The sequence below is a fragment of the Lathyrus oleraceus genome, chromosome 4 (assembly GCF_024323335.1).
Source record: "Lathyrus oleraceus cultivar Zhongwan6 chromosome 4, CAAS_Psat_ZW6_1.0, whole genome shotgun sequence".
NCBI classification, from domain to species: Eukaryota; Viridiplantae; Streptophyta; class Magnoliopsida; order Fabales; family Fabaceae; genus Lathyrus; species Lathyrus oleraceus.
Window position 1 is genome coordinate 117881297 of NC_066582.1, and position 22480 is coordinate 117903776.

Consider the following 22480-nt stretch of genomic DNA (forward strand, 5'->3'; position numbering starts at 1 on the left):
TGAACTTGATTTATTTGGTGATTTTTGAAATTGTTTGAGTTGACTTTTGTTGCAAGTCATTCTGTTGACTTCTTTGTGCTTTCATTTGCCATGCCTTGCCTTCCTTTGCTTGTGAATTAATGATGATGCATGATATGCATGTGAATCCAATTGGAATTGCTTCTTGATTGATTGAATTTGATTTTGGTTAAATATGGTTTGCTGTTTTGACTTTTTTTTCATTCTCTTTTGACCCTAGGCTTGCCCTAGTGGTCCAGTTACTTACTATTGAGTTTGTGTTTTCAGGTTGAGCCCCAAATGACCATTGAGATCACTTTCATTTGTTTGAGTTTGCTTGAATGTCACTGAGCTAACCTTTGTTTTGTAGGTCTGGATTCATTTGACTTGAGTTTGTGCTTTGCACATTGGTTCCTCTGTGTTGACTGTTTGTTTATCAATTCCTTTTGTTTTGTTTGTGAACTGTGAACTGATTAGTTTGACTCTTTCAGGTACCCTTAGTTGCTTAAGTTCTCTGAACTTGCTTTGCTTTGCTTTTTAGCAACTTGCTTGAGGTATAATCTCTTTTACTTCATGTAGTCTGGAGACCCGGCCTGTTATTTGGCCGGGCAAACTGTCTGAAGTCCTCCTTAAGAGGCAATGCTTGTGTATGTTTAATTTGTCCTTGTACAGAGTCAAAGACCTCCTAAGTGAAGAGGCAATTGGCAGAACCAAGGGATAAGCAACCTATCCCCTGCTATTCAGTGTGTTTTCTGTCTTGCTCACACCATTGTGTTGATGCATTTCAGATAAAAACCCAAGATCTTGTGCAATTGCACAGTTGAGTCAGTATCAAATGTGTAGAAGGGTTCCCACTTTCTGAACCCACACATTCTTGTCAAATGCTCTCCCAGGCCAGGGATAGAAGCAATGAGGCACACCCCTCATCTCCTTTCATCTGCTTCACCTTAGCCCCCTCAATGGCAAGGTTAAGAGCAACACTCACCCCATTCCAGAGGTTTGTTTGTTGAGGTTGATGTGACCCCTCGACTAAAACCTAACCCATGTTTGAGCCCCCTGTTGGTGTGTTTACTTTATGCTGAATGTGTTTGTGTGTGCTTATGTGGTGATCATATTCCCCTAGGTTGTTAGACTCCGCGTAGTCTCGTTTGCATGTCAATTAAGGTAGCACGGTTCCTTCGTATAGGACTTCCTTTCTTGCTTGTTTCTTTAAAACACAAACAAACACCATCCCCTCTTAAGGATACATTCACTCCTTCTACTACAGGTGAGTAAGTCTCCAAAGGTCGAGCATCAGGTAGATTGTGCAGTGATGTTGTCCACTTAAAAAACACAAACCAACAGTAATAGTTTAGCCGAACTACGGCAACTCTGATTCTCATGTTCAGATGAGATACGTAGGCACGAGACGCGATGTCTTGCCGAGTTTGACTAACAACTAACACTAATTCTTTTCTTTCGCCCTCGTTGCGATTGAGATCTCCCCTTTCTCTTGCCCTAGTTGCAATCGAGACCCTTGCTTCCTGTGCAAGCCGTGTCTAGGATAGGTTGGCCCTTGTGCCAGTTAGCTAGAAACCTTAACTTAGGGTTGACTTTGCATGACAACATCTAGGCTCGAGTCGTAGTCTCCCTAGAGTTGTGTCTCCCTCTGTTATCTGGTTAGGCTAGTCCTTCTTCCCTGCGTAGGGGAACTACATCGCCCTGATCTTCATACCAGATGAAGTATGTAGGCAGGAGATTGAGCTGATCTCTCTGGGCGCCCTTTTTTCTTTTTTCATCCTTTGTGTCTTAACCACCCTTGTGTGTGTTCTGGTTGGAGTCCGACATAAGTCCAGCGATTGGCAGTTGGTTTCCTGTATGTGTTTGTTGGTTCGGATGCTGATGTAAGTCCAGTGATTGGCATTCAGGCTCCACGTTCGCCTGTGTTTGTGTTTGTTTGTGTGCGTGTCAGCCGAGCTACGAATGCTCTGATTCTCCTTCGTCCAAAGGAGATACGTATGCATAGGATACGATATCCTAGCGAGCATGTGTCGTTTCCCCCAGTCCGAACTACTTCGACTCTGATGTCTATGCCTGATAGACTAAGTAGGCCCAGGATGCGACATTCTGCCGAGTCATTTTCAGTCAGTCTCTTTTGTCTCTTTCAGCCAGTGTGTGTGAGTTTGAGCAGTGTTTAGCAACCATTTATCCTTCCTTTTGTGCGTGGATCCCGTAGAGTACTACGGATGCGTAGGGGTGCTAATACCTTCCCTTCGCATAACCGACTCCCGAACCCATTCTCTTTGGTCGCGAGACCATGTTCTTTCCCAGGTTTACTTCGAGCGTTTCCTTTCCCTCTTTTGGGATAAATAACGCACGGTGGCGGCTCTGTTGTTTCTTTCTTTTCCCGCCGGTTTTTTCGCGTAATGCGACAGGTATGGTGGGGTGATGTGGATTGATTTGTATAGGAACGAAGCCTATGACCGCATTGGCGAGAAGTGTCACTATAGTATCCTTAGTTCGATTCGTTAGTACCTATCGATACATTCCTTGAATGAACTTATAAGCCTTTTTGCCTTGAATTAACTCTGGTTGATACTGTTTTTCTTGCATGAGCTATAAATAGTTTTGCTTGAGGACAAGCAAAGGTTTAAGTGTGGGAGAATTTGATCACACTGAATCAAACCGCGTTTTTTACTCGGATTTCACATGTTTATTAGGTCTTTATTACCATTTTGCTTGTGTTATGCTCTCTTTTATGTTGTTTTCAGATTTTTAGCTCTTTCGGGACCTTTTTAGAAGAAACGAAGCAAAAAGACCAAAGATTAGGGTTTTTCGGCAAATATTGTACACATGGTGTTATGCATGGCGACCGCTATAGGAGAAGCCATGACACATAAGCCCTCAACCAGGAGGTAACCGCCACGATCCCATGAACTTTCCCATTCACACACATGACGGGCGCCATGAAGGGGTGGCAGGTGCCACCTTTGCATTTCATGTTCCCACTAAGGAGAAGTTGAAGGGCATCATGGTCTTTGCAAGCTGCTAATTCCTTTATAAATAGGTCTTTCTAGTTCATTTCCAAATTATCCAACTTAGTTTACAACACTAAGACTATATTATCATCTGTAAAAGTGGTAATCTGTCACATCGAGGGGTTATCACACTGTAATGTAATTGAGTTGGAGCACTTTGATTTTGTTGTCGTCTTTATCTTCAAAGTCAAAGGTTTATTTTCCTTGTACCAGATTTAAAGCCTCTGTTTAGAGCAGGTTTTAATTTAATCGCTTTGATTTATTTTACTTGTCATGCTTTACTTTATTTAATTTCTTGCTATGCTTTACTTTATTTAATTTCTTGTCATGCTTTACTTTATTTAATCCTGCCATTGTCTTTACTTTATTTAAATTTCTCGCCATTATCTTTATTGCTCGTTTTAATTATTTTACACGCTTTACTTATTCTTTACGCCTTACATTCTAAAACAACTTTTCATCATGATCAATATCGTTGTGTTTGTTTGTATTACCATGTCTGGCTAAATCTTTCAAAGGTTAGAATGTAAGGATCGCGGTTAAAGAGATGTTTCACATATTGAATCTGTAGAAATGCTTTAAAGGCTGTTTTGATTTTTAATTCGAGTTTTCTGAAACAAACTTGGTTAGTTTTAACTACTCAAGGAGTGCGAAAGCACCCTGGCTTAGTTAACTAGGAATTTTTATCACTTTAAGGAAAAACGATTTTTGAAACTATTTTCGGACGCGTTGATAGATTTAAAATCAGGAAACTCCTTGGGTAAACTTTCCAAATCAAAATCACTTTTCAACTAAGTTTACGAGTCTTATTTCTTAAAAATAAGTTTACTACTTTAGCATTCTGCGCACCTTTTATAAGTGACAATAAAATGCCTTAATTTAAGGGTAAACTCGGTTCTGAATACGTGAAAGCGACAGTTCCTATTAAATGGATTCTTTTCAAGAGTAGAAAATATTTCCCCATAAGTAGTTCTATTTAGACAATCGAAACATCGTTTAACTGACGTGAAATACATTCAAACTTGTCTTTATCTGCATTGTATTTATTATTTCCTTTATTTACTGTTATTTTGCGACATCAATATCTCTTTTGTACCGCCTTAGATAAACATCATAATAATAGTAATCGATAGATTGACGATTTGGTCTCTGTGGGATCGATATTCTTTTATATTACTCTTACGCGATTCGTGCACTTGCGAATAGAGCGATCAGAGTCCATGAGCATTTTATTAAGCCCAAAATCCATGTTGTCAATTTTTTGTAGATAAATTATCCATTTACAATATGGAGCATTATTCAATTAATTACAACAGATAAGAAAACACAGAAATAGCAAGCCAAAACTGCAGTGAACCAAGCCAAACGCAATGCATAAGCCAGCTACGACAACAAATAAACAAAACACAGTGCAACGAAAACAACACACAATCCAAAATGGTGATGCTGAGTAGGTGAAACGCAAGAAGAGGAAAAGCATCAAAACGTAGCACAAAGCTGCAAAATAATCCAAAACGGAAAATGAGAGCAACAATACGCTAGAAATTCGAGTGAAATCACAGCAAATCCAAAACGCATCCAAAAGCGGTAAACGGCATGAACGACGGAAATGATTCAAAAACGCAAGATGAATTTCAAACTCATGAGGTTATAAATTCAAGAGCTCATAATAAACTGGGGGTTCCCTCCATTTTGGTAGGACATCACATTCTATCTTCATCCTCTATTCCCAATCCACAACAACTCTACCAATCGCGCCATAACACATCGCTAACAAAACCTTTACCGTCGCTCCGCTTCAACCTCCGTGACTCCCTCCAACCACGACCACACGATCCCATTCAAAGAATTGACGGACTCGCCACAATCGCCTACATAATAACAACGCGATTTCGAAATCTCATAATTGGATGAAGAGTTTGTAACAAAAGGATTTTCTAAGCATTCTTCAAAACCTCACTCGATCTTCATAACAACTCGTTCGCAGCCATCACGCGGTGGTTGTTCGAAGCTCGTGTGATCTTGTTTCGCTCATGTCGTTTCGTAGTGGTCTATATCCAACAAACACGTAGAGGAAGCAGATCATAGAATCATAGCACAAGAGGAGGAGAGAACTGTGAGGAACGCAAAGAAGACAACAGAGGAGTCACCCCAATTCGTTTAGAACTCTTCCGAGCGTGTCATCAGAGGTATTTTTCGGGACCTTCGTTATTAATTAATTGCTTTGGACTTTGTTTCAGCAAATCTTCATGTTGTGATGGTAGTGGGCTCATTCTTGGATCTAAAGCCCAAAGTAATTTTTGTTTTACTTTATACTGTAGTGGGGTATTCGTTACCATTAGAGATATTAACTAAATCCAAGGTAAACCATACAAGTCGAGTCGCCACCGCACTTCTATTTATCCAAGGGAATGGTTAGAAAGCGAACAAAAACCTAAAAGTTTTAACATAAACTAGTAAAAGAGAGTCAGAGATCTGGGTAAGGGGGTTGGTTATGCAATGGGAAAGTGTTAGGCACCCAAAACATCCTAGGTACTCCTAGGGAGCCCTTTTCACACTTGTTGTAAGGTTGTTGTTTTATGAAAGTTTATTTGTGCAAACATGATTGAAGAGATGAGAAAAGAATGTACAAGTTTATTTACGTTTTGTGTTTGGATGGATAAATCCATTGCCTACGTACCATCTTTAAAAAAAAGATTAGGATCAAAACCTCGTAGTTCGGGGTAAAAATCTCAAAACAAGTTGGTGAATTGATTGGTCCAAAAGCCTTAAGGTCTTTTGTTATCAAAGGGAGAAAACTCAACCAAACCACAAATCCACCATGTGAGGATAACTTCAACATGCTAGTGAGGGGTTAACCCTATAATAAACATGTAAGACTCATTGTCCATCACTAAGGATATAGGTGAGTATGACATCTACCACAAGGATAACTCAAACCTAATAGCTAAAGGTTATGAAAATTTTGATTAAGGAAGTGGCCATTGGAACCACAAAAAGACATTTGAATGGGTTATATTTACCAATTAGAAGTATATACAAAAATGGTCAAAGTTGACTTAAAGATTCAATTCAAAATAAGTATTATGAAAAGAAAGTTTGAAAATCAAAAGCATAAGGCTTAGGTTTCTAATGTTTGAAAACAAGGGTTAAATGTTTGCACAAAAAGTTTTGGCTTGGGTTAGAGTGGAAAGAAAAAGAAGAAGGGCTAAAGTCCTAGCATACAAGACGTGAGGGGAAAGAGAACAAAACCACACAAAGAGTTCCTCTCTTGAGATCATAGTGATGATCCAAGTAGCTCCCATCCCTTGGAATAAGCAATCAACAATCAATGAATCCTTGGAAAGACTCCTCAATGCCTCTTGAATCTCTCTCTCTTAGGAGCTCATGGTAATGGTTCCTCAATTAGGCTCAAGTTGGAAATCCTAGCACAAGAAAACACACATCAAAAAGTTCTATGATCAATCAAACAATGGACAAGAGGGAGTTTTAGAAGTGGTTCCTTTCAATGTTCATCCTTAAGCTTTAAGCATTCTAAAGGCAGGAGGCCTAGTTGCTCTTTGACATTTATAGCACTCTAAAGGCTCAATGCCTAGTTGCTCTTCAAATTCCATTTTTGCTTGGGTAAGGTCCTAAAATCTAAGTCCATTTCTTTGCATTTGGTTCTCAACAATCAAAACAAAACACAAGCATAATAATATATATACAATTATATGCTCAAGTCAGCAAAAAGCAAATGGCATTAACATAAACATGTGCTCAAGTGAGCAAAGAGAAAAGCAAATGGATAATATGTGCAAGAATAGTAAATTGCATAAAAGTAAAGAACAAAAAGTAAATATTAATTATCAATAGTTAGTGTTAGTAATTAGTGTGCCATAAGGCAAATTTAGCGCTATGTTAAGCAATCGTAATTGGACTTATGTAGCAGTCACAACTATCTGAGGCCGGTCAATAATAATATAGGCAACAACACAAGTTATAAGTCTTGATTAGTGAACCAAGTTCCAACAACTTGTCATGCCAAAAAGAAGAACATAATTGATCTTGTATTGGTTTAAGCCTTTTTGCATGATTTAGAAAACAACCTATCCTTAATGCAACGCCATTCACTTGATCATTTGATCAAGATGAATCAGATTTGAATCAAGGAAGATTAAGTCTCCCTAATCAATGCTAACTTATCAACCTTTAACTCATTGATCAAAAAGGAAGAAAGAAGAAGAAGTAAGAAGGAGATGAAGAAAGGATAATGAAAATGGAAAGATCAAAATGCATCAAGTGAAATAAGATGTACCAATCCATATGTATTGACTAAATGACATTGAAGGTCAAAGCCAAACAATGAGAAATCAGAAGTGAGATGAAGATTGGAGATCAAACAATAAGCATAATATTTTTTTGCATTTTTAATATTAAAATAAACTTGAATTAAAAAATAAAAGAAAGGTCAAACTTCAAAATTACATCAAATCAACCTTGAAAGGTCCAAGTAATTTATCCCAAGTTCAACAAGGTCAAACAAAGTTTGACAAAAAAATTCAGCATTTTTAAAAGTCAGAAACTATTTTTAATCAATTAAAAATGAATAAAAATAACCTAATTGAACTAAAATCTCAAATAAATCTCAAATCAATTAAACAATTGATGAGAATATTTTTCATAGATCCATCATCATTCAAATAGGTTAGGAAAATATTTTTGTATTTTTTGAATATCAAAAACTAATTAAAATGATTTAAAAATAACCAGAAAAGAGAAAATTCACAAAAAATATCAAATGATAAAATAAAAAATATTAAAAATCAGTCAGAAACTAGAATTTATTTGGAGACTAATGTAATTGGTCCCATAATTTTTGGACCAATAATAAAAGAGATATGAATTTTTGAAATAAAAGGGAATTAAAGAAAATAAAAATCAGAAAATGAAAAATAGCAAAAATCAGGAGACGTTGGATCACATTCATTAATTGACGTGGCCAATCTGATGGTCCTGAAGCGCGCGCTCATGGTGAGTCTAGGTCAATGCAACCGCACACTGATTAAACAAAAGTCATAACATCTAATGGTTGGGATTGAATCTGGAGATGAGATCCAACGATCCAGATTCAAACTGGCAATAGGCGGCCACTGGAGCCACCTTCTTCTCCGGTGAGCTTCCAAATTCCGGCCAGATTTGCAGGTTTTCAAACCTTCACCATTTTGCACGATCCTTATACCAAAATGAAGTTGGGGTGATGTACATCACCCCTGTAACCTTGAATCACACTCAAGATTCCTATAGGTTAAGAAATCTGAGGTGGAAGATTCAGGTATGAAAAATGCAGATCAAAGAAAAACAAAATTGATGCTACCACTAACTTTCCTCTCAAGTGAGGACTTCAGAGAACACTTTGGCCAGGCAAATGGATCAATATATGATGAGTTTCGAAGAAAATACCAGTTGGAGAACAAACTTGAATTCTGGAGATTTGAGCTCGATTCCTTGCTTGCTTTGCCAAAACAGAAGATCAATGAGCTGAAGGATGAAGGTTTAGAAGCTCTAGATCCAAGGATTCAACCATATGTAGTTGAATTTTGGATCTGAAAATTTTGAAGAAAAGTGAAATAGCTTCTTTGGTAATGGTTAGGGATTCAGTTGTGCAGCATCTTAGGCGCCATTAGGTTGAGAATTGAATGAAGAGGAGCATGTATTTATAGCTGAGCTTGAAGCAATGCAAGGCAATACTTGTGTGCATGAGAATTGGGTCCTCCATGCATGGGCCTGTACAGGCGCATGTGAGGCCTAAAAGCTGATGCAAATGAATGTTGAACACAAACCAAGTTGAATTGGACATGTAATTTGAATGGCATTTGCTTGTGTATCAAGATTTCATGTGAATTCCATATTTGGACCTAAATGTTCCCTTCTTCGAAAGTCCCATTTGGAAAGTCCAAACATGGGCATGTGAGTAATGGTTGGAAAGGTTTTGATGTAAGAAACAATTGTTATGTTGGGCAAAAATCCATTTGAAGTGTGGAAATTGGTGAAATTGGAGTTTAAAGTGCAAGGTGCAAAACATGCAAAGGCAATGTTTCTAAATTTGGCCAATGTTCAAGCCCTTCTATTTTGATGATGCAGGCCTCAAATGAAAAAACCTCTAACATAAAAGTTGTAGATCTTTTCAATACAATAAAAATGGACTTACACGTTGCATCATTTGGATTTTTGATGAAAACGTTATGGGCACTTGAAGTTGGACTTTTTTGCCTTTTAATGCATTTGGCCCCTATTTAAGGTCATTCTAGCCGGAGAAGTGAAGGTTAAAATCTTCATCTCGATGGGGTAGAATGGGCTTCAATAATAACAAAGAGACGAATTTTGGTCCCTAAGAGACCTCATGATGCAGATGTATGCATGCAAATGGTAAAACTCTGTGGGGATAGGCGTCCACAAAAGAAAAAGAAATCTGGAGAAACTAAAAATCCAAAGGAGTAATACACTCACTAGGGAGACAGAGACTCTGGGGGAGTAAAGGGTGAAAATGTGTGAGCAGGTCACGACTTAAGACTTGCTGAGAGACACGGAGAGAATCCATGAAATAAATCAATGGAAGGACTCGAGCTGACTCGAAGATGCATGTATTGGGGAATATGCCAATACATCCAAAAATTATCCGCGATGGATACTTCGGATAAAAAATCCGGACTCAGGTGGGGATGTCCAATAAGGACTCAATTGAGGAAGATCCCAACAGAAATCTCCTGGGGAAGCAACGGGATGAGGTATAAGCTCAAAAAGACGTGTGATCTGAACACCGGTATAAGGGTGAGAGAACAACATGCCCCAGAAGAATGAATATCTAAGACCGATATAAGGGTGAGAGATATCAATCAACCAAATCATCTGAGGAAGACCTAAAAAGGTATATTTCAACTCAGGAAAATCTGACTCTACAGGGGACAAAAAGTCATAATGGGGAGCAGAAAGAAGGAACACCAGGGATGCAGGTTATTGGGCATATAATAGGTGACCAACCAAAGTGTGAATTGGGGAATGTTCCCAAAACACTCATCATCCGAAAAGAGGGCAAAAAGCAAACTCGATTATGGGATGGACATTCGATTCCAAAACAGGGATACGAATCTTACTCAACTGGGGAAGAACAAAAGGCTTCGACCAAAGAGTGCATGAGATATATTATCTATTACCGTCAGAACGTAGATAATATACTCGCATGGAAGATTATCCACAACCGGTTACTGGGTTAATAAAGGATAGATCGACCGAGAGAAAAGGGCATCGGGATACCGAAACTAGGTATATAATGATGACCAATCAAGGGGAGCAACAAACATTACCGACAACCGGTATAAAAGATGACTTGCTGGGGATAAACTGCCTAATCAGACCAATTATCCAAAAAGAAGGGAATATCAACACCGAATATTGGATAATGATAACCGTCAAGGAGGGGATTACATCTACTGGATACTGGGTAGAAAACCACGGAAGAGTAACTGTCACCGATTAGGATGAACGAAAAGGTTAACTCTGCAAAGGGGAGAAAATAGGGTTTACAACTACTGGTATAAGGGTAGAAAACCACAGACTTCGCCGAGGATAAGATGAATAATTACCGATTACTGAGCAATTATTCATTTATACCACGGGGAAACATAGGAAACAATCACAAGAAGGCCAATTTAGGATCAAACCAAAGAGGCAAACTGAATCAAGACTCGTCCTAGTGAGGATATAACTCAATAGGGAAACCTATCCCAATATATGTGTTGGGAGGAAGCAAAAACAACCGTCGTCCATGAGGATATAACTCAGTGGGGAATGCGGAAGGAAAGATGAATACTTTCTGCTTAATGGGCTGACTCTATATTGAGGGATCAGACGCCGACATCTGCTTGGGGAATGTACTAACAACTAGCAGAGAATAACAAACAAAGATATATGGCAAAGAATGCAATATGAATATCCGAATGTTTGAAAATTATATGCACACATGCGTGGTTTATGTATGATGAATGTTGAGAAACAAACATTTCTAACACAAACAGCTTCAAAGAAATAAGCACACAAACATCCGGTACTACATCTCAAGAGAGAAAGCCAGATTCCACGGAGACTATCCAATGTGATGAGGGCAAGAGAAACCAAGAAGCAACAAAATCTCTGTAGGGGACGAATCATCAATCATTCCAGCTGGGGACAGGAGCTTATTGCACAGATAAAACCTGCCACATAAGCAACTCTACTTGGGAATCTATCCGAGGGATAAAGGGATTATGGGGATCAACCACCAAGTACCGTACCCACCAAGGAGATCACATCTGCTAAGGAGGAAAGGTCGCTACTCCGCTGAAGGGGAGAGTGGTGAATATCTCAACAAGCAGTCCACTCAGTAGGATAGACCACAAAAGGCTCCGGAGGAAGAAGATACAGTCATGCCAGGAATATGAACAAATGTCTTACCCTGTTGGAGATCATACCATCCTCGGGAGAGCACTGAGGATCTCCTAAGTATCTTTTCGTCGTTGTGAATGTTCACTTTGTTTAAAAAACAAGTTATGAAAAATTCGTTTCTTCAAAACAATGATATTTTCTGAATTAAAATATGCAAAACATTTATCGAATAGAAACAAATAAGAGTGCAAATAATTGGATAAAAGGCTCAAATTTATTTGATGAAATGGTAGTCTGCAAATGGCAAGACTCCATAGATCTTTACAAATTTGAGATTGGTGATATATATTGGAAAAGAGCTACATTAAACATAATGACCATTTCTCCACCAATTCTGAATCTGATGTATTTGAAGCTTCGGTTGATGACGAATGAGCAAGAATCTCTGACGGATGACAATTGTATAACAAAGACTTGTCAGGATGCAGTTACTTGCCAAATCCCTAATTTTTGCCTAGATTGCCCCAGGGTGAGGTACTCAATCTAGCGGGATACATATATTCATTTTTTTATGTCTCTAACTTTTGCCTGGACCGCCCCTTTCGGGTTTTCAATCCACCGAGACGCTCATTTTTGCCTAAACCGCCCTTTCGGGTTTTCAACTTAGCGAGCTATTCTGTTTTTATTTTAGGCGAAGTATTTTTTGACTGCATCTGAATTCACAGGACGAGTGAAATCCTCCCCATCCATAGTTGTAAGTATCAAAGCACCACCTGAAAAGGCTCTCTTAACAACATATGGACCTTCATAGTTTGGAGTCCACTTGCCCCTGGAATCGGGCGCGAAAGACAAGACTTTCTTAAGCACAAGGTCACCTTCTCGGTACACACGAGGCTTGACCTTCTTATCAAAGGCTTTCTTCATTCTTTGTTGATATAACTGACCATGGCACATGGCAGTCAATCTCTTCTCTTCTATCAAGTTCAGCTGGTCATAACGACTCTGAACCCATTCAGCATCAGTCAACTTGGCCTCCATCAAGACTCTCATTGATGGGATCTCCACCTCTACTAGGAGTACATCCTCCATGCCATAAACAAGAGAGAAAGGGGTTGCCCCTATTGAAGTGAGGACAGATGTGCGATATCCATGTAAAGCAAATGGCAACATCTCATGCCAATCCTTATACGTGACAACCATCTTCTGGATAATTTTCTTGATATTCTTATTAGCAGCTTCAACAGCCACATTCATCTTGGGTCTATAAGGAGAAGAATTATGATGCGCGATCTTGAACTCACTACACAGCTCTTTCATCATTTTGTTGTTCAAGTTAGATCCATTATCAGTAATGATCTTATCTGGCACACCATAACGGCATATGAGTTGATTCTTGATAAACTTCACGACCACCTGCCTGGTCACATTTGCATACGATGCCGCTTCAACCCACTTGGTGAAGTAATCGATTGCGACGAGAATAAATTTATGTCCATTAGACGCTTTCGGCTCTATCATGCCAATCATGTCAATTCCCCACATGGAGAAAGGCCATGGTGATGATATCACATTCAAAAGTGTCGGGGAATATGAATCTTATCCGCATAAATCTTACACTTATGGCATCTCTTCACATATTTGCAGCAGTCAGACTCCATTGTCAGCCAATAGTAGCCTGCTCTCAACATCTTTCTAGCCATGGCATGTCCATTGGAATGAGTACCAAATGAACCCTCGTGGACCTCAGTCATCAACAAGTCTGCTTCGTGTCTATCCACGCATCTGAGCAGCACCATGTCAAAATTTCTCTTATAAAGCACATTGCCATTGAGGTAGAAACTTCCTGATAATCTCCTCAAAGTTTTCCTATCTTTCATAGATGCCCCAGGCGGGTAAACCTGGTTCTAAAGGAAGCACTTGATGTCACAATACCATGGCTTATCATCTTTTACCTCTTCTACTGCGAATACATGAGCTGGTCTGTCCAAGCGCATCACGGTGATATTGGGAACTTCATTCCAAAGTTTAATCATAATCATTGAAGCAAGTGTAGCAAGAGCGTTTGCCATCCGATTCTCATCTCGAGGAATATGATGGAAGTCAACCTCAGTAAAGAACGTTGAAATCCTCCTCGCATAATCCCTATATAGGATGAGGCCAGGCTGATTCGTTTCCCATTCACCCTTAATTTGATTAACAACGAGGGCCGAATCACCATATACATCAAGATGCTTGATCCTTAGATCAATGCATTCCTTTAAACCCATAATACAGGCCTCATACTCAGCCATATTATTCGTGCATTTGAAAGTTAGCCTTGCTGTAAAAGGAATATGTGTACCCTGAGGAGTAACAATCACTGCCCCAATACCATTTCCATACTGATTTACAGCGCCATCAAACACCATACTCCATCTGGAACCAGGCTTTGGCCCTTCATCGAGTGTAGGCTCATCGCAATCTTTCATTTTCAAATACAGAATCTCCTCATCTGGAAAGTCATATTGAACTTACTGATAATCCTCGATCGGCTGATGTGCCAAGTGGTCAGCCAAGATACTACCTTTAATAGCCTTTTGAGCTCGATACTCAATATCATACTCAGATAACAACATCTGCCAACGGGCAATCCTCCCTGTTAAAGCAGGCTTCTCGAAGATATACTTGATTGGATCCATTCTGGATATCAACCAAGTCGTATGATTTATCATATACTGGCGTAAGCGCTTAGCAGCCCAAGCCAAAGCACAACATGTCTTCTCAAGCATTGAGTATCGAGACTCGCAATCGGTGAACTTTTTGCTTAAGTAGTAAATAGCATATTCTTTCTTCCCTGATTCGTCTTGCTGACCAAGGACACAACCCATTGAATCTTCAAGAACAGTCAGATACATAATCAATGGTCTTCCTTCCACAGGTGGAGACAGGATCGGAGGCTCAGACAGATACTCCTTAATACTGTCGAAAGCTTTCTGGCAATCCTCGGTCCAATCATGGGACTGATCTTTCCGGAGGAGCTTGAATATCGGCGCACATGTGGCAGTCATGTGGGATATGAATCTGGAAATATAATTCAAGCGGCCAAGAAAACCTCGGACTTGCTTCTCAGTTTTGGGTGTTGGCATCTCTTGTATTGCTTTGACCTTTGTAGGATCAACCTCAATACCTCTTTCACTGACAATAAAGCCCAATAACTTGCTGGAACGGACTCCAAATGTACACTTGTTGGGATTCAGACAAAGCTTGTACTTCCTCAAACGCTGAAAAAGCTTCAACAAGTGCTCTACATGTTCAACCTCCGTTCTTGACTTGGCGATCATATCATCAACATATACCTCGATCTCTTTGTGCATCATATCATGAAACGAGGTGGTCATAGCTCGTTGATACGTGGCTCCGGCGTTCTTCAAACCGAAGGGCATCACTCGATAACAGAATGTTCCCCAAGGTGTGATGAATGTTGTCTTCTCCATATCCTCGGGTGCCATCTTGATCTGATTATATCCGGAAAATCCATCCATAAATGAGAAGACACTGAATTTAGCTGTATTATCTACCAACATATCAATGTGTGGTAGAGGAAAATCATCCTTTGGACTAGCTTTATTCAAGTCTCTATAGTCCACACACATTCGGACTTTTCCGTCTTTCTTAGGCACGGGCACAATGTTGGCCACCCATTGAGGATATGTAGAAGTCACCAGAAACCCCGCATCAATTTGCTTCTGTACTTCCTCTTTGATCTTTACTGCCATATCAGGATGAGTTCTTCTGAGCTTCTGCTTCACAGGCGCGCACTCAGGTTTCAAGGGTAAGAAATGTTGCACAATATCAGTATCTAGACCAGGCATGTCTTCATATGACCAAGCGAAGATGTCAACATATTCTCGTAGCAATTCAATCAACCCCTTCTTAACAGACTCTTCCAGAAGTGCCCCGATCTTCACTTCTCGCACATAATCCTTAGACCCGAAGGTGACTGTTTCCAGATTCTCGAGATGCGGCTGAATGATCTTCTCTTCATGCTCAAGCAGACGGGTAATCTCATCAGGAATCTCTTCAACATCATTTTCTTCCGCCTCAAATATAGGGAATTCAAAGTTGGGAGATGGTGTTGGGTCATTATGTTCAATGGGTTTGATCAACCTGCATAATGATTTTGGATATGAAAAGCTTTAGAATTCAAACAAGGCAAATCATTATGCAAATGAAAGATTGATTTTATTTTATTTTTAGGTTTTATGTGATCACCAATTTCATGCAAAAAGCAAAAAGGGAGAATAATTGGAAAAACAAACATTTAACATGAATCTATTGAATGAAAATATCATTGTATTTATGCGCCAACAATGTCATCACTCCTCCTTTTGGCATGGGAGGAGGGTTTTTAAACACAATGAACATTAGTTCGACTTATGGATAACTGTTGGAATATCCACAGCGACCCAATTATTGCAGATTCCCCCAGGGATGACGAAGTTGCCAGAATCCTCTTCGTCCTCTTCCAAAATGGCATCAACCTCTTCGTCCTGACCAGTGTGGATGAAACCTCCGCTCTTGAACAAACCTTGCTTGTTGAAGACCCCAGAAGAATAGCCTATGCCAGCCCGGGACTTGTTGTCTTCTAGCTCAATCATTTGCCCCAATCCAGCAGTTGCACCATGCTCGATGGCCAACTTTGCATCTTTGTAGGAAGCAAATGAAGGAGTTCTCTTCTCAACAGGTTCAGCAATAGATAAAGCTTGGAAGGGAGTTCCAACTTCATCCTCAGCATCTATATAAGAGAAGGAAGACAAATGGCTAACCAGGAGAGCCTTTTCTCCCCCTACCACGACCAGTTTCTTATTCTTCACAAATTTTAGTTTCTGGTGTAGGGTGGATGTCACGGCGCCTGCCTCGTGAATCCATGGTCTGCCTAAGAGACAGCTATACGATGGGTGAATTTCCATAACCTGGAAGGTAATCTGGAAATCACTCGGTCCGATTTTTACTGGGAGATCAACTTCCCCAATCACAGTTTTGCGAGACCCATTGAAAGCCTTTACAACTACTCCACTCTGCCTCATGGGAGGCCCTTGATATGATAGTTTCGAGAGAGTGGATTTTGGCAATACGTTTAATGATGACCCAGTGTCCACCAGCACATTGGACATGGCGTCGTCTTTGCAACCCATAGATATATGTAATGCCAAGTTGTGGTCTCTTCCCTCCTCGGGGAGATCAGAGTCACAGAAACTCAAGTTGTTACAAGCAGTAATGTTTGCAAAAATGCTATCGAATTGTTCTATTGTGACATCATGATCTACATATGCCACATCCAAAACCTTCTGCAGAGCCTCTCGATGTGGTTCTGAATTCAAAAGCAATGATAACACTGATATTTTGGATGGCGTTTGTAGAAGCTGGTCTACAACATTGTACTCGCTTCTCTTGATGAGCTTCAACATCTCATCACCTTCTTCTTTCATATTGCCGCTTGGGCCAACAGAGGAAGGAGTTCTCAATGTAGAGGAGGGCTTAGCAACAAGTGCCGGATTCTGGGTGCTTACAGCATTCCCAATCGGGCGTTCAACAGAATCATCATTAGCTTGGGGCTTTGGCGGTGCTGAAAATACACGACCGCTACGGGTCAAACCGCTAACATCCGCAATGTTAACAACAGAGGAAGATGGCAAGGACACTTCTTTCCCATTTTCTACCGCAACAACATTGTAGCGACAGGGAATCGCCTTTTTAGAAGAGTATGGTACTGGTCCGGCCGGTTTAATGATGAGAGCAGGAGAAGCCTTCTACTTGCTACCATCATACTTGATGACAACATGATCGGGTATCCGGAACACCGGGGAAATCACGTTGACCTCATCAGCATCTTCGTCAACATTTCTGTTTTGAAGGATCTCAATAACTCCTTCATCCAGCATTTCCTGAACATCTTTGCGCACTTGGCGACAACCTCTTTGATTAATAGAACAGACTCGGCATCTATCGTGGTCGTGCTCGTAATGACTATAATCACACAGCAAACGATGCATCTCGACCAGTGATTGTCGAATATGACTGGCATATTTGACTTTGTATTTGCCAGGGAAGCCCTAGACCATGTTGACAGATTTCCCATGCTCAGGCAATGGGTTCTTCTTCACATTAGGACCTACATCCTCAAAACACAGAATGCCACACCTCACAAGGTCTTGAACCTTGGTCTTCAAAGGGTAACAATTCTCCACGTCATGGTCGGGAGCACCAGAATGGTAAACACGGTGTAATTCGGGCTTATACCACCACTGGGGGTTAACAGGTATAGCCGGTGGGTCTCGCGGAGTAATCAACTTCCTCTCTATCAAAGAGGGATATAATTCTGCATATGTCATTGAAATAGGATCGAAGGTGACCCTTTTCCTCTCATAACTTGTGCTGGTTTGATTACTGTTTCGAGGCTGGTAGGCCTGCTGCTGCGGACGGTGCTGTTGTTGTTGATATTGCGGATGTGGTTGCTGATTGTTGTGATGTTGTTGGTACTGCTGATTATCTCTGAAGATAGGTGCTATATGAGCCACCTGGTGCTGATTACCGGCGGGACGAACGGTCTTCCTCCTCACAAAGGGTCTTCTTGGTTTCCCATGGGAGGTCACAACATGTGCCTCTCCATCTTTCTTCTTTGCAAACGCCCCATAACATTTGGCAGAAGAGCCTTCTTCTCTGGCCAGACGTCCTTCTCTAACCCCTTCTTCTAGACGCATCCCCATATTCACCATCTCGGTGAAGTCAGAAGGAGCGCTAGCAATCATCCGCTCATAATAAAAAGAACTTAAGGTCTTCAAAAAGATCTTAGTCATCTCTTTCTCTTCTAGCAGAGGCACGATCTGTGCTGCTAACTCTCGCCACCTCTGGGCGTACTCTTTCAACGTTTCCTTGTCCTTCTGGGACATGGCCCTCAATTGATCCCTATCGGGAGCCATATCCACATTGTACTTGTACTGCTTGACGAAGGCCTCACCAAGATCGTTGAAGGATCGGATGTTCGCACTGTCTAAACCCATGTACCAACGTAGAGCGGCACCGAACAGACTATCCTGAAAGTAGTGGATGAGCAATTAGTCGTTGTCGGTCTGAGTTGACATCTTCCTGGCATACATGACCAGGTGGCTGAGAGGGCAGGTATTTCCCTTGTATTTTTCAAAGTCAGGGACCTTGAATTTCACAGGGATCTTTACATTAGGAACCAAGCAGAGTTCGGCAGTAGACTTGCCGAAAAGATCCTTTCCTCTGAGAGTTTTCAATTCCTTGTGAAGCTCAAGAAATTGATCATTCATAGCATCCATCTTCTCATAGACATCTAGGTCCTCAGAAGGCTCAGAATGATAGATGGTGTCGTCTACCCTGGGCATAGTATGCACGACAGGAGGAGGAACAGCAAGGACCGGGCTAGATGCCGGCATAGAAATAAGGTGGGAGCAGGATCCTCGGGCATGAAATTGGGAGGCATCCCCCACGGGAATCCGGCTGGCATGGCCGTTGGAGCAAAGTGTGCACTGGCTGCAGGCACCATCGAGGAGACAATCTCAGAGATGACTGTCCTCTGGGGAGGAGTTGAAGGTGTCGGAGAAGATTGGCTTTGGGCAGCCATGAATGATTCCATCAAGGCACTTAATCTGGCCACTTCCTCTTTCAGCTCGCGGTTCTCTTGTTCCAGATGATCCATCAGTCTTGAAATGTTGGCTCTGGTGTAGTACCGGTGAGTCAGCTTGTCTTCAAAATAAATGAAGAACACAAAGTTAGACCACAGGACAAGAAGCCGGGAACAAAACCTGCTTATGCACATGATGCATGCAATGCTCGTCCATATGATTTTTTCTTTTATTTTCAAAGGAACTTTAGGGTTCTATTTGCAAATTTTTGGAAATATTAAACAGTTATCACATATGGAAATATCTCATCAAATAATATCGGGGAAAAGAAGTACAACATTATCAATCATATACAAGAGAAAAGGAAAATAGTCATCCTATGGATCCCTAGAAACAATCATCCAAAGCTCGGGACACGGGAAGATAGGATGCACGAAGCCTCTTCACCTCCCTCTCGTAGGCTGCCTCCATATCTGCTTTCTCCTTGGCGAGTCGGTCGTACTTCCTCTTCCAAAACTTGGAAGACTGAGGAAGTAGAGAGGTCCATGCATCATTAGGATCATCGATAACCTGATGTTCGAGGAACTCTATCAAAGCATCCTTCTCCTTGATCTTCTGAAGCAACTCCTCCCTTTCACGGATCCAAGCACGTGATCAGTCTTCGTCTCTCAACTCCTCTACTCCTTGGTTAGGGAGGGTTGAAGGTCCAGCCATAACCAAAGGTGTAGGTCTTGGATACTCGTAAGGCACGAGATACTCAGACGCTCTCTTACTAACCCAAGCAGTGTACGGCTCCATAGCAACACAATTCTTAGGACCCAACTCCTTCCTTCCTTTCCTATGAATCTTGCGCCAAGCGCGGACCATTCTGCCCTTCAAGTTTTGGGGATCTTTACCCTCCTGGAAGAACACACCTTCTAACAGAATGTTATTAGGTTTATCCTTTAGGGGGAACCCAAGCTGACGACGTGCTAAAACAGGGTTGTAGTTAATCCCACCACATGTACCAAGAAGAGGTACATTGGAGAATTCACCACAAGAGTCATAATCTGCACACCATCATACACACGGTTATACCAAGAGATATCATCATTAGTGAGAGACATAAGTCTCGTGGACCACCGTAGACATCCTTTGTTCTCCTTGAAGGCGACCGTCTGCGGTAAGTGAGAAATAAACCACTTATACAACAGAGGCAAACAGCACACAATGGCACCACCACCCTTTGCATTCCTCATATGCAAAGAGAAATAGGTATCACCCAACAGAGTCGGAACGGGATTAAGAGTAGAGAAGATCCTAATAGCATTCACATCCACAAACTTGTCGATGTTGGGGAACAATACCAATCCATAAATGAGAAGTACAAATATGGCTTCAAAGGCATCCTCACTCATGGCCTTCCCATATACGGTAGCTTGAGCGATGAGGAACTCAGAAGGGAGACCTTGAATTCCACCTTTGGTAGTCATATGAGCACCAACCAGAGATTCATCTATGTGCAACATGTCTTCTATCTCTTGAGAAGTAGGAATACTCTCTAAGCTACTGAACGACAACTGGTCTAGAATAGGTATACCCACAAGGTAGGCATACTCCTCAAGTGTAGGCAAAAGTTGAAAATCCGGAAACGTGAAACAACGGTACAAGGGATCGTAAAACTGCACCAATACACTCATCAACCCTTCGTCCACCTGAGTAGTCAGAAGAGGAAGAAGCTTCCCAAAACGAGCCTTGAAACCCAAAGGATCTAATACATAGGATGTCAGATTCCTTAACTCTTTCAAATCTGGTTGTCTGAAACTGTACTTCTTCGTATTTCTTCTTTGTCTTTCCATGTCTGAAAATTTTGCGAATAAACCCCTTAAGTTCCTTGAAAAATTTCTTTATTATTGATGATATGGATGCAAATGGGTGCATGAATGCATGAATGCAACAATCAAACTCGAGGATCAAGCAAAGCACACCAAACAAAGATCATGGGATGGATTATATCATCCTTAATATCAATCATCCATTTTGGTGGATTATGGTTTACACCTTATCAACACCCAAGTTCCATTGATATTAAGGATACATGAACGGATCCACCATGAATCAAGGGTTTGTTGCAAGTCACGAGCATGGGGTCTCGGTTAAGAACCAACCAAAGGGAGTGTACTAGGGTTTAAACCTACCAAACATGTTCTACAAGAGGTTCCCATAGTCATCATCCCATCTTTCGGATATCATCGGAGAAACGACTACTCGTATTCCAAAAATATTCTCAAGAGAGACTCTTATGAGTGTAGTATCGCGTAACAATCGTATCAAATCATACACTTGAACGACTTTCACACTACAACCTAAAAATAGGCCAAGATGGGCTTGGTAAACTAAGGTCCTTGGCTTCTAAGGTCTATATTGGAAAGAGTAATGTCTAACCACAACTTACTTGTGTGACATTATTGATCCCAACATGACCTCCACCAAGTGAATGGACTTGCAAGTCAACTTGCTAAGGAATAACTCCACACAAGTCAACAAGACTACGCCATTCTCCTATCCTAAGTGCACTCGAGTCCGGGTATAGAACTCATCTCACAAAGATCACCAAGCATTCAAGGAATTAATATTCAAGCAATTCAATCATTACATACAATATAGTAATCCCAAATTGCACAAAAATATGGCACAAAACAATACAGTACAACACAACAAATGTGAAAAGCAGGCAAAACCCACTAGGCAATGTTTCCCCAACAGAGTCGCCACTTTTCTGTAGCGGGGTATTCGTTACCAATAGAGATATTAACTAAATCCAAGGTAAACCATACAAGTCGAGTCACCACCGCACTTCTATTTATCCAAGGGAATGGTTAGAAAGCGAACAAAAACCTAAAAGTTTTAACAAAAACTAGTAAAAGAGAGTCAGAGATCTGGGTAAGGGGGTTAGTTATGCAATAGGAAGGTGTTAGGCACCCAAAACATCCTAGGTACTCCTAGGGAGCCCTTTTCACACTTGTTGTAAGGTTGTTGTTTTGTGAAAGTTTATTTGTGCAAACATGATTGAAGAGATGAGAAAAGAATGTACAAGTTTATTTACGTTTTGTGTTTGGATGGATAAACTCATTGCATACGTACCATCTTTAAAAAAAAGATTAGGATCAAAACCTCGTAGTTCGGGGTAAAAATCTCAAAACAAGTTGGTGAATTGATTGGTCCAAAAGCCTTAAGGTCTTTTGTTATCAAAGGGAGAAAACTCAACCAAACCACAAATCCATCATGTGAGGATAGCTTCAACATGCTAGTGAGGGGTTAACCCTATAATAAACATGGAAGACTCATTGTCCATCACTAAGGATATAGGTGAGTATGACATCTACCACAAGGATAACTCAAACCTAATAGCTAAAGGTTATGAAAATTTTGATTAAGGAAGTGGCCATTGGAACCACA